Genomic DNA, 12957 nt, shown 5'->3' with positions numbered 1-12957 from the left:
GAAAGCCTGATCCAAACCCATTGACGTCAATGGCAGGCTTTCTAATGACTTTAATGAGTTTTGGATCAGACGCATTTTCAAAGCAAATGTCCTTTTTATACAAGTGGATATTTGTGGGAAATGGTTTGTGATAGGCACCCAGCTCTGATAAGAACTCATCTGTTGTTTGGTAAACCATGATATTTCAGCAGTGTCCATAACAAAATCATCTACTCTTTGGAAACCAGTGTCTGTCTACAGTAAGGGGGGGGGGGGTTGAAAAAATAAAGAGTGAACAGCTTGTAAGTGCTGCTGGCCCACTTTGGAACACGGGCAAAAGTTGTCTAGTCCTGAGTGCATCATCTCCACTGAGCTGCCTGGGTAGAGAAGCGAATGCCAAGATGTGTATGCATCCCACTCACCAGACTGAAATTCTCCTGGGACTGGGTATACTAGCATCAATTATTTTTTCAGAGAAATTCTATTTTCCTACTATTGAAAACAAAACCAAGAATTCTGTGGAAAAAGATTAATTGCACATAGCAGGAGGAAGATCCGGAGTTACCTGTCACTCGTTTAGTCAAGCTCAAATTCTGAGGGCAGTTCTGTGTTACCTTCCAATGAGGAATTTGAAGGATTTAAAGAAGTAGTAATAGTGTACGGAATCACATAGAGAGAATGCAAAATACAGAATTGTACTGTGCTATGAATTCTGTTGAGAAACTTAGACCATATCCTTTACTGTGGTATAGAGGCTCAGATCCTGAAAGGTATTTAGGCTTCTAACTCTCATTGATTCCCATGGGAGTTAGGCACCTAAATACTTGTCAGGATCTGGGCCAGAGCACTTTCCAGTAATGCATTAAGTGATGTGATGTTCACCCCACACTAGCCCTGAGTGTGTTAATGTGGGCCAGAAGGGGACAATTAACCTTATATGCTGTACCTGGAGGGCAGCAAGGGATTTATCAGGCCTAATTTCAGATGAAACCCACCTGTGGGAGACCTGGGATAGGAATATAAAGTCAAGAAGTGATAGCAGGAGGAGACTAAAATAATGCAAGCCAGTATCTGTTAATGATATAATGGCTTCTGGCACATATTAGAATACCTGGAAATGAGATGGCTGACAAAGCAGCAAAACATACTCTAAAACATGAGGAGGTGGATATTAAGATACCCTTAAGTAGTTAGGAAGTTAAATGTGTGGGCACCAGGGAGCTGGCGAAGGAATGGCAGGGACTAAGGAAACAAAAAGGCGAAGGTTCTATGATGTATGCTCAACAATCGGAGGTAATACTATACTCCACGGTCATGAGAGAAAAAGTGAAGTAGTCATTTTCAGAATGTTAGAAGGTCATTGTGCCTTAAGTGATAAGTTAAACCTGTTAAAAAGACATAAAGACGGGCTGTGTACTATGTGCAAAACCAAAGAAACTGTTGATCATGTTTTTATGGCATTGTGGGCAATATTCTATGGAAAGAAAGCTTCTTTATGAAAAATTGAGTTGGCTTGGAATTGAAGATTCCCCCAAAGGTAATTCCCAGACCTAACCACAAGGAGGTGCACCTGTGCTGTTTGGAGCCCTGAAAAGATACTACCTTGTCCTCACTTGCCTTGTGTGACTATCATTTGTCAGATGTGTCTCTCTCCTTCCTCTCTTCCTTCCCCTGGATGAAAATGGCATGTGTATTTAACAAAGAAACAAATTATGCTGCTTGTGCTATATGTTTTTGTACATGAAAGCAGGTCGAAGTGGTGCAATTTTTCTCATACAGACCAGTCCTTACCAATGTTAGCTTTATAATAAGAGTAAAAAGTAACACGGTAGATTTTTGTCACTACAGACATGACTCTGAATACACACATGAAGCAGTAAGAAGTTTTCATTTTTACATAATAGAGTTTTTATTTTGTTTAAAGGAGGGGAATTACAAAATCTTTTTATTTTTTAATTTAGGTTTCCTGTTTATTTTTAACTTTGAAATGTCATGGACCCCATTCTGTTACATACTCATATTTCTAACCAGAATCACACTTCAATTATTTGAGCTTCACAAGATGCCTGTGAGATAGGTATGTATTACACCCACTTTAAAATGGCTAAACTGAGGCACAAGTGGTTGCTACCCCACAACTGAGTCACATAACCCATAAGTGGCTGACCAAGGCAGGTCTAAATGTACACCCAGTCAGGAGCACAGATGTGAGTAGGGCCAGGTCTTGGGATCCACACAAGGGCAGGTGAGCTCTGTGAGAATGTGAAACCAGGTCAATCTTGCAATAGGCTACTTCTGATCAAAACAATACCGGAGGAGGGGAAGCAACAGCAGCCCTTGCAGCAAACACAAAGTTAGATGAACTTAGCATGGAACCTAGACAAAGTGATGGGCCGGGAGCAGCACCACAGGTTGTGCTTGACCCATAATATGTGACATATGTTCTTCCCCTCCCTCCCTCCATTACAGATTGTGTACTGTGGAGATACTGCCATGTTTTCTGAAGGAAGGTGCTTTGTGTTCGTGATGTGACTGGTGGCCATCTCCTCACTTGTGTGTATGGCAGCTGTTCCTTTGTTGCACATCTGTGGATGGTTATTAAACACTGTCTCTGGGTATTTTGTACAGGGCATCTCTATGTATTTCTGTTTCCATAACACTGTGGCAGGATGTTCTGCTCTAGGTAAAAGTCTTCAGAATATGCTTATATAACTCATGCACTAATGGTACTTGAACCCACAGTGCATTCAGCAAGTACCCTGTTGTTGTCAGGATTCTGTGCCAATAACAATGGCATGAGCCACACTTCAGTGAGATGTGAATTTGAGTTGCTATGACTGGCCTCCAGTTGTCATGCTTTCTCAGCCCCATTTCTCACCTGACCAACTGCGTTCTCGTTGATACCCATCTGTGTCTGGTTCTCTGTAACAAGTACATAACTTTATATGGATCATCACGGTGGATGTCCTTTTGCAAGTACATTGCTTGGCCCTAGGGTTATATCCGACCCTGGCTCTGGAAGTTAGCTGATGTCACAATTTTTGCTTGGGTCAGCATCACTAGCCATTAATAAACATGGTTTTATGTTGTTAGTGCTGTCAATCCATGCCCTTTTTTCAGCAGTAGCATTCTTCCTTAAAGTCCCCCTATCTTAGCCACCTTACATGACTGAGCACATTTTGAGGGGACAGTAGGATTTAAGACGCATTCCCCTCTCTTGTGTTTTGGAGTGACTCTGTTTGCCTTATGCCTTTTTTTATGTTACAGGACGTAATCAAGCTAGCAGTTTACATATTCCCAGATATCAGGTGAGTGCACACTTGCGCTCTCTCACGTTCTCATTTAATGATGTTAGTAACTCACACACCATTCTGAACTCTGCATTGTTTTAGCTCATCTCTAGGTCCAATTAGCTGGAAAACAAAACTGATAATTAGTTGAAAATCAGATAACAAATTAGGCTAGAAGGAAGTTATGTTATGTATAGATTCATTGTTTAATTAATACATTTTCATTTGACTCCTTTGACAGCTGTAACCATATGGGTCTGGATTCAGCACTGAGACTGGTACAAATTGGGAGTAACTTTACTGAAACCAATGGAAATGTGAGTGGAAGCTGAATCAAGCATCTGTTTATTCTCCTAAACGTTCAAGCACCAGTCCTGCAACCCTTATTCACTCTGAGTAGCACCCACCTCTGAAAGTAGCCCCATAAATGTCTTTATGTTAGAGCGGTAGAGCTATGCCCTCCTATAGGCCTTGATCCAAAAAAGTAGGTGCTTATCTTTAAGCATGGCAGTAGTCCCATTGACTTCAGTGGGATGGCTCACATGCTTAATGTTAAGCATCTGCTTAGGAGCTCTGCAGTAGTTGGACCAGTGTTTATATGTGTAACCCCCAAGGAGATTACCTAGATTCCTGGGGCTCTGTCTGCTGGCAGCTCAGGGAGAGGCACACTGTCTCTAGTAGGGAGAGGGAGCCAAGGCAGACTCAGAGTCTCCCTGGCAACCAATAGGGAGTGAGATGCCCTTCCCAGAGAGCTCAGGAAAGGGGAGAAGCCATTTTTTTGAGGCAGTCTGGAGCCAGCCAGGGGAAGGGCAGGACTGGCTGTATGAGGAGCTGGTGAGTCCCAGGCTTGCATGCACGGTTCCCCCTGAGAACTGGCCTCTAGGGACCTGAAAGCAAAATCCCTCAGCTGGGCTTTTCCTGCTCCACTGATGACTCCAAGTTTGTAGAGTTTTGCTGGGAAACTTGTTAGCCTTCCAGCTCCCTAGGTGAAATCAGTCACAACATTGTCATCTCTGCTCTGGCTGCTAGTCCAGGGCTGCTGCCTGCTGTGAGTGTTTGGACCCTGGGGTAGGAGACTACAGTTTGGATTTTAGTATAGTTGTGTAATCTGCACCTTGAGTCCTGCACCCCTTTGTGGTGAGGGGAAATCCTGGGACCAGAAGCAGCCTGACTCCTGCCTGAAGAGTTAGTCATGGAAATTGTTTTGGGCACGCCCTACTCCCTGAACTGTGTTCTCAAGCCAGGGAGGAAGGGTTTGGGGATTTTATAACCTGCTGCATATTAAACCTGTGGAGGGACTTACCATCTTCTCCCACTTGTGAGTCCTTTGGGCTGTACTGAACTCAGTCAGCCACACTGCTAAGCCACTGCAAAGAAGATATCGTGGTCATAGATCATCAAGGGTCCCAACAAAGTACACCTACCAATGGGACACTAATCTTACATTTGCAACATCAGGTCACGTGACTGGGGAAAGTCACGGGTATTATCAGCGTGGGCACCGGTGACCCTAAGAATAATGTTTTACTCTGTTATATTTGTCTCCTGTTTAATATAATTATTGTGTTGAATATATGGTGTGTGTTTGTGTTATTTCTTGGGAGTCTCCAACTATCTGGCAAGTAAGTGGGGGTTACGCTGTGGTTAGAATTTTCCTCCCAAGCTGCCCTGGTGACCCTGCCAGGTAGGAGCGGGGAGAGTGGGGGGTGGAGGCACTGCCATATGAATGCATAGGGAAAAATAAAGAAGATACACCCTGCTGAGTGGGTGGTGGGATCCAAAAGAACCCAGACCTGTCCATCAAAACCTGTAAGCAGACTGGCATTAAAGAAGGTAACAGGGTGGAGAGGGGGTGCTACATGTGGAAATAAAAAGTTGTAGAACTGGAGGTTCAAATTTCAGTGTAACTATATTTATGTTAAACCATCATATTGAAACAATACCCTTGCCCTTTAGGTAAACAGGATTGTTTTATGATTATGTGTAATATTTTCCCTCTCTCCTAACAGTGCCTTCTATATAATATATGCTGAGTCCCCGTCTCCTCAAGCAGAGTAAATGCTCTTGTGTGTCAGCCTTACCCAGCGGGTTTGGATTGTTTATACAAATAACATTGCTGGGATGGTGAAAATGGCTGAACTGTAAACAGATAAGGATCAACCTGCAGAAGTCCTCTTCCAAGAAGCACATTGACGAGCTGATGCAGAACAGGATCTTGTTGTTTATATAGTTCACCATCTAGATCACAATGTCAGAATCCCACTGTATGTGTACATAAACGGGGAGGCTGCTGCCTTGGTTAGTTGTGCACTCTCCTTATTAACTAGTTATGCCCTTAGAAAATTTTCCACTATATTTTCCCCCACAAGCTGAAACCCTGAAGGATTTTTTTCCCCAGGGAAAGTGACTTAACGTGGCAGAGCTGGTTGCAATAACTAACGCTGAAAGAGTCAGGCAAAGAAAGAATATATAGAAGTGAAGGGCTATTCAGGATACACATTGAAGAACTAGGGAAATTAAATATTGCATGTGTCAATTGCCTCATGCTGAAAACACATATCTCCAAGAGTATCAGTGGCACAACTGGGCAGCAGTTCTCAACAGCTTGGAGTAGAGAGAGGCTTGTCAGTAATTGGCAGGCCTGTTAAATTGCTTCTCAACCCTGACCAAGCTGTGTTCATGCTCACTGCTCTCTTTCTTGCCAGCCTCTGGGATTCAATCACAAGGTCAACCGCCTGCAGGTTATGTAATTTGGGATTTGCCATCCCAGGGTACACAGAGTCCCATGCTAGCAAATGTCATCTTGTACTGTTACCATGATGGGAGCACTGCAGCTGCTGATAGAGCTGGCCTCCCCACTTCCATAGGGAGTGTGCTGGGGAGTAGACTAAAACCCTGCATTTCCTTGTTGTTGTTCAGGCTGGGAAGCTGGAAGTCGTGAGAGGCATGTAGGTGGATGTCCCCCATGAACAGGGGAGCTAGGAGTGGGAGCTGATTCAGTGCTGGGTTGCAGTAAGTACAGCCAACCAGTGAATCTAACACTGACTGATAGGATTGCTGTGAAAATCACCCAGCCTTTAATTACCTCGCTAGCATCTTTCTCACCTTCTAGAAATGTGCTGTATAAACAATAAACAAACACCCACTGGAGATGAGGAAACTTAGGAAGCATAAGAAACCTCCAGGAGGTTTTCTTGAGGTGGGATGAAGCAGGAAAGAGTCTCATACTACCCAATTACAGCTGTAGCCACATATGAACTATATGATGCTCCTTTCACCTTTCATTATGCTGCCGTATCTTCCTGCAGGTTGTTCACTGGCATCTCCTGAGGCATCAGCTTTGCTCTTCTTACAAGTGAAATATATAATTTCACTCCTCTTTCATCCGTTTCAGCTCTCTGCAAGGCAAAGACATCCTTCACACTGCTACTCACCAGCTGTCTGCAGCACTGGCTGGACAAATAGAGAAGATTAGCGTGTGTCTACAAGATGGGGCAAATTGTCCTGCTCCTCTGGGGCATGATTATGATGTGTTTGTGATCAGCCAAATTCTGATCCTCCCCCATGTGGGGAACTGTACCTTTAAGAGACTCTGAGATGAGCCAGACATGGAGGACCCTGTGAACAGTAGAACTGGTGAGAGTTGGTTGAAAGTAGTTGGAATTTTTATAATTTTTAATTGAAAATTTTCATTTAAAAATAAAGGGAAAAAATCTGAAACTTTTTTTAAGAATTTCCCTTCCTCCCCCATTTTTACCAGGCATACAAGTGGCTTAATTTTCCTGCATGCAGGGGGACAGGATTTGTGGAGCCAATGCAGGGAGTGTGCAACCTCTGTATGTTCTCTGATTCTGGGAAGTTACCTGTGTGTCACGGCACATAGGGAATTTGAAGGTGGGGAAGCAGGGATACATAGAGCCCTGCACAGACACAAAATTTGTATCCACATCCGATCTGTAAACGTGGTCCGCAGCTATCTGCAGATTTGTCGGGCTCTAGAGATAGGGCCAGTGGATGCAAAGGTCATTCCCCACAGTGGAAGAGGATGAAGGAATAGATAATACAAAGGGTACTTCAGCCTTGAGGCCATGGATGTGGCCTGGGACAAAAGATTATTTTGCCCAAGATTCTGAGTCAATCTTCTTCATACAGGCCAGCTGCTGAGATTGATTCTGGAGGCAGGATACAGAGCTAAGTGAACAAATCCAGGCAAGGGCATCAAACTGTTAGTTGTCTCTTTTTCTTGGTTCAGAGTATCCAGCCAGCAACACCATTCCTGACAGAACCATATTGACACATCCCACACTGTACGACAATGTATGTACCAGTGTATTCTAGGACACTTGAAGCATCTACATCCTGGTGCCCAGCACTGTTATTGAGAGTTAAGTCAGGGTTTAAGTTTTCCTCCAAATATTTACCCCCATCTACTGGGAGAGTTGTGAGGGATTCTGGGAGTTTTGTGTAAGCATTCCAGAATTTTTCAGCCCCGGTCAGCCTCACTGCCATTTGTCAGCATGAATCTCAGACTAAACCAAACTGGAGTTGTCACGCTGGCTCTTTACACTAGCAGCCAGTCTCACAAGAGATTGGTTGGCCTGGGAAAGTCATGTGGCTGATGATGGTCAGCATTAGTAATACGTGGAATCCAGGTTATATTAAAAAGTTCAATATAGTAGGCCTGAGCTATGGTGTATAGGGCACTGCCTCAGACAAGCCTAAGGAGGAGCAGTGGTTCCAGTGGTCTGACATTAATGCTCACCTTACCCATTTCCTGGAATGTCTTATCTTAGTGGAGCACTCATTTTGAACCAAAGCCTCAATGTCCACTCAAAAGTGGAATGATATAGTGCTGGGAGTGGCTAAAGAATGTCAAAATGATGGATATCTTGAGCTTTCTCTGTGTGCATCTTGGACCCACCTAAGAGCAAGAGACTATCCCAATGAAAGTTTCATTCCTCATACACAAGGGAAGAGTCATTGCTTTGTGAACGCTAGTTACAAATACACAGCACTATTTCCTGGCACACGGGGTGTGGGCAAGTGTATAGTACGGGGCCAGTTCCTGGATTTTCCAGGCAAAGTGAATGCTGTAGAGAATCCTAAGAACGCTAGTTTGTATGAGAAGAGACAGAAAGTGGGACACCTTTCCATTTCGCACCAGGAATATTAAGGGGGTCTCAGTTTCTATGGGGATTGGTGCAATCCTTCTGGGCCTTTTGTTGTCTTGAGGTAGTTTGGATAAGTTTCAATAGCCAACAAGGGCTAAGGAAGGCAGATTTCAAGTTTCAAAAGGCACCTTTGTTCTTCAGAAAGGAGCAGTAAAGGACAAAAGTACTTTAAAAAAATTGTACTTTACCTTTATTACACTAAAGAACATTGGCTAACTGGAGCCAAGGTGACACTTCAGCCACTGAAATCCAGGTGTAAGGAAAAAGATGTTAGTCTCAGCCAGACACCAAAGGCAGAGTGAATAGCTATGTTTCAAGGAGATATATGAAATCTTTATGAAAAATGCAGGGTAATGTTTATTTTTAAAGGAAAGACATTCTCCCATCCCTGCCCCCAATAGAATCATAGAAATGTAGGGCTGAAAGGGAGCTCAAGAGGCCATCTTGGCCATCCCCTCCACACTCCGAGGAAGAATTAAGTATACCATACAAATTACAAATTCATGGTACAAAATGAAATACAGTGCAAATTTTCACATTTGTGCAGTACCACAGCATATGCTCTTTTGCTGAACTAGGGAAAATGTGTGTTCTGTCTGAAAACAGGATATGGGACATTAGGCAACACATACAGATGTCCCTTAAAATACAGGAGAGGTGGTCAAAATGCTCATGTCAAATGCAATTATGCAGCAAAGCTGATGGACAAATCCTGGATTTTGCCACAGAAATGTTGCTTTCTGCTCTTAGAATCATAGAGTTTCTCCTCACATCAGTTTGCTTTCCTCACCCTCTTATTTTGTCTGTTTTGTGGTTTTCCCCACTAGGAAGAGTTTGGATTTCCTGTGCCTGCTTCCATACTTCTTCCTTAACAGGACAAAGTGGGAGAGAGAACCTTCCAGCCTAAGGACTAAAGCTGGCCCAGAACTTGGTTCTCTCCGCAAATTTCAATTTTTGGAGGAAATTCAAAACACTGAAAAAATTTATATGAAAACCAAAATATTTTATTCTGAAATGTTGCTGCAGGTCCTAATGGCAATTCTAGTTCAGGTGCCCGACTCACCTTGGTAGGCTGAGCTTTCTGGTCAGACTACATCTCCCATGATACACCATAGTCAGGGCCGGCTCCAGGCACCAGCTTCTCAAGCAGGTGCTTGGGGCAGCCGCTCTGGAGAGGGGCAGCACGTCCAGGTATGCGGCGGCAATTCGGCAGATGGTCCCTCACTGTGCCTGGGAGCGAAGGACCTCCCGCCGAATTGCCGCCGCAGATCGCGATTGCTGCTTTTTTTTGTTTTGTTTTGTTTTGTTTTTGTTTTGGCTGCTTGGGGAGGCCAAAACCCTGGAGCCAGCCCTGACCACAGTCTTCCCTCTTGGAGATGGGAGGTGGTGCATCATGGGAGTCCCTGGCTATGGGGCATCATGGAAAATGTAGTTCAGTCAGGGAGCCCCGCCCATAGAAGACAATGGGGACGAGAGGCAACTGAACTAAAACTACCATGAGGCACCATGGCAGAATTTCAAAATCAAAATATTTTGGTTTTATAGATTCAGTTTTTCAATGTTTACATGGGAAACGTTTGAGCAGTTCTTTTTGAGGACATCATGTATCACACAAACCTTCTTTCAGGGATGACTTGGGGAGTGTCTGTGTTTAACTTAGCATCCAGGCTTGTCTGAGGGAAAACAAGCAGCAGCTACTAAGCTACTCTCCTGCAGACCTTAGGAAATCCACATTAGAGGAGACTGTATCTGGTTCTAGTGGTAAAGGAGCAGGAGCAGAAGAGACTATGGTATTTGTGTGGCGGTTACCATATAATGGTCCCATAAACAGACACATAATTTCCAGTTTGATGCACAATTCAGCACCACTCTTTTGCATAAACTGGGGACATTGCCCTCAACTTGTGTAATATTGTTTGTACTTTGTCATATAAAAATAATCAATGTCTTGAGAGTGCAAAATTCACATTTTACCAAAGTATGATTTAATCAAAAGATTGTTACAAGACTCCTTCCATTTTGTAACATATTTAAGTTTCATGCCACACAGGTCTTCACTAGAAACTTATGTTATAGAATCATAGAAATGTAAGACTGGATGTTACCCTGAGACGTCATCTTATCCAGCTCCCTGTGCTGACACAGGACCAAGTAAACTATAGAATCCTTGACAAGTGTTTGTCTAACCTGTTCTTAAAAACCTCCAATGATGGGGATTCCAACCTCCCTTGGAAGCCTATTCCAGAGCTTAACTACCCTTCTAGTTAGAAAGTTTTTCCTAATATTTAACCTTAATCTCTCTTGCTGCAAATTAAGCTCATACCTTCTTGTTCTACCTTCAGTGGACATGGAAAATATTTGATCATAGTCCTCTTTATAACAGCCATTAAGATATTTGAAGACTCTCAGGTCCTAATCCAGTTCTCTTTTCTCAAGACTAAACATGCCCAGTTTTTTAATCTTTCCTCGTAGGTCAAGGTTTTCTAAACCTTTTATAATTTTTGTTGCTCTACTCTGGACTCCGTCCACTTTATCCACATCTTCCTTAAAGTGTGGCACCCAGAACTGGACACAGTACTCCAGATGAGGCTTGGCCACTGCTGAGTAGAGTGGGACTGTTACCTCCTGGGTCTTACATATGACACTCCTGTTAAAACACCCCAGAATGACATTAGCTTTTTTCGTAAGTCCATCACATTGTTGGTGCATATCCAATTTGTGATCTGCTACAAACCCCAGACCCTTTTCAACTATACTACTGCCTAGCCAGTTGTTCTACATTTTGTAGTTGTGCATATGATTTTTATCTTCCTGAGTGGTGTACTTTGTATTTGTCTCTGTTGAATTCCATCTTGTTGAATTCAGACCAATATGACAATTGTCAAGGTCATTTTGAACTCTAATCCTGTCTTCCAAAGGGATTGCAATCCCTCCCAGTATGATCTCATCTGCAAATTTCAACTAGTTTTGCACTCACCTTATAGTAAGTTCATCCAGACCACATTTCTCTAGTTTGCTTATGTGAATGATTCAGACATATCACTAGTCCAGTAACCCTGTCAAAGATGGAAATTAGGTTGGTTTGGCATGATTTGTTCTTGACAAAGCCATGCTATTACTTATAACTCTATTATCCTCTTGGCACTTACAAACAGATTGTCTAATAATTTGTTCCAGTATCTTTCCAGTTGACTAGTCTATAATTTCTTTGTCCTCTTTGTTCCCCTTTTTAAAGATATGTACTATGATTACCTGACTCCATCCTTTGGGACCTCATCTATCCTCCATGAGTTTCAAAGATCATTGCTAATCGTTCTGAGATTGCTTCAGCTAGTTCCTTAAATTCTCAAGGATGAGTTCCATCAGGCCCTGCCAACTTGAATACATCTAATTTATCTAAATATTCTTTCCCTATTTTGTCTTGCATTCCTTCCCCCTTGTTGTTAATATTAATTGTATTAAGTATCGGGTATTGGAACAATTTACCAAGGGTCATGGTGGATTCTCTAACACTGACAATTTTTACATCAAGAGTGGATGTTTCTCTAAAAGATCTGCTCTAGGAATTATTTTGTGGAAGTTCCACGGTATATACTATACTATACAGACTAGATGATCACAGTTGTCCCTTCTGGCCTTAGATTCATATATTGTATGGTCACCATAATGTTTTTAGTGAAGAATGAAAAAAAGTAGGCATTAAACAACTCATTTTTCTTGATATCATCTGTTGTTAACTTTCCTTCCCCACTAAATGGAGAACCTAGAATTTCCTTGGTCTTTCTCTTGCTCCTAATCAGGGCCAGATTATGACATTCTGAGGCCCTAAACTATGTCAAGTGTAAGATGCCCCATACCATAAAAATATTGCATTTATTATTTTCACAGAAAGCACATTGAATATATAAACACAACAGCTTTATATTTGCATATATACAAAGGCAAAGTTGTAAAAATAGAATAATAATCTAACTAAAACATGTCATGCAATATGCCTGTTTGCATTATAAAATAGTTTCAAATTAACATATTTTCATCTGATTTCTTAATTGGTAGATATGAACGCTTTATATCTACAGTAACACAAAAGCAGTTACAGTTACACAGACCAGCTTACTTAATGGAAGCAGTACTACCTGCAGTATGTCTGTTTGCACATCACATTAATTTTAATGGTGAAATTTAAAACATTTTCTTTCGTGATTTTTGAAGAGCAAAGTCATGGATGATGTCCTCAAATGATAAGCTACGGAGTTTCACTTTCAATGCACAGAATGCTTAGGGCAGATAGCTTTTCTTGCAGCATTTTCTAGGCAGACATCTCTCTTCGTGTTTGCTTCTCTAGCCTGTCTCCCCCAGGATCACTCATTACTCTCGAGTAAACACCTTGGACACACAGAGTGACAACAAACTATACATGTGAAAGAGAGAATTTACCAGAAAAAAAGACTGGTAATCTCTAGACTGGCATTGATAAAATGAGAAAAACTAGCCTATATTCAAGCAAATATAGTGAA

At 42.3% G+C, this 12957-nt stretch overlaps 1 long non-coding RNA gene across 1 annotated transcript in view; it reads left to right on the top strand.

Moving 5' to 3' along the window:
* Positions 1-7017, top strand: part of LOC135976206 (uncharacterized) — a 28148-nt gene extending 21131 nt beyond the window's left edge. Inside the window, exons 2-4 of the long non-coding RNA XR_010593405.1 lie at positions 3247-3287; positions 3511-3586; positions 6664-7017. This is a non-coding gene — a long non-coding RNA (uncharacterized LOC135976206). The remainder of the gene's footprint in view (positions 1-3246; positions 3288-3510; positions 3587-6663) is intronic.
* Positions 7018-12957: the final 5940 nt, after the last annotated feature.

The sequence above is a fragment of the Chrysemys picta genome, chromosome 1 (assembly GCF_011386835.1).
Source record: "Chrysemys picta bellii isolate R12L10 chromosome 1, ASM1138683v2, whole genome shotgun sequence".
NCBI classification, from domain to species: domain Eukaryota; kingdom Metazoa; phylum Chordata; order Testudines; family Emydidae; genus Chrysemys; species Chrysemys picta.
This window is presented reverse-complemented; position numbering and strand designations above follow the sequence as displayed.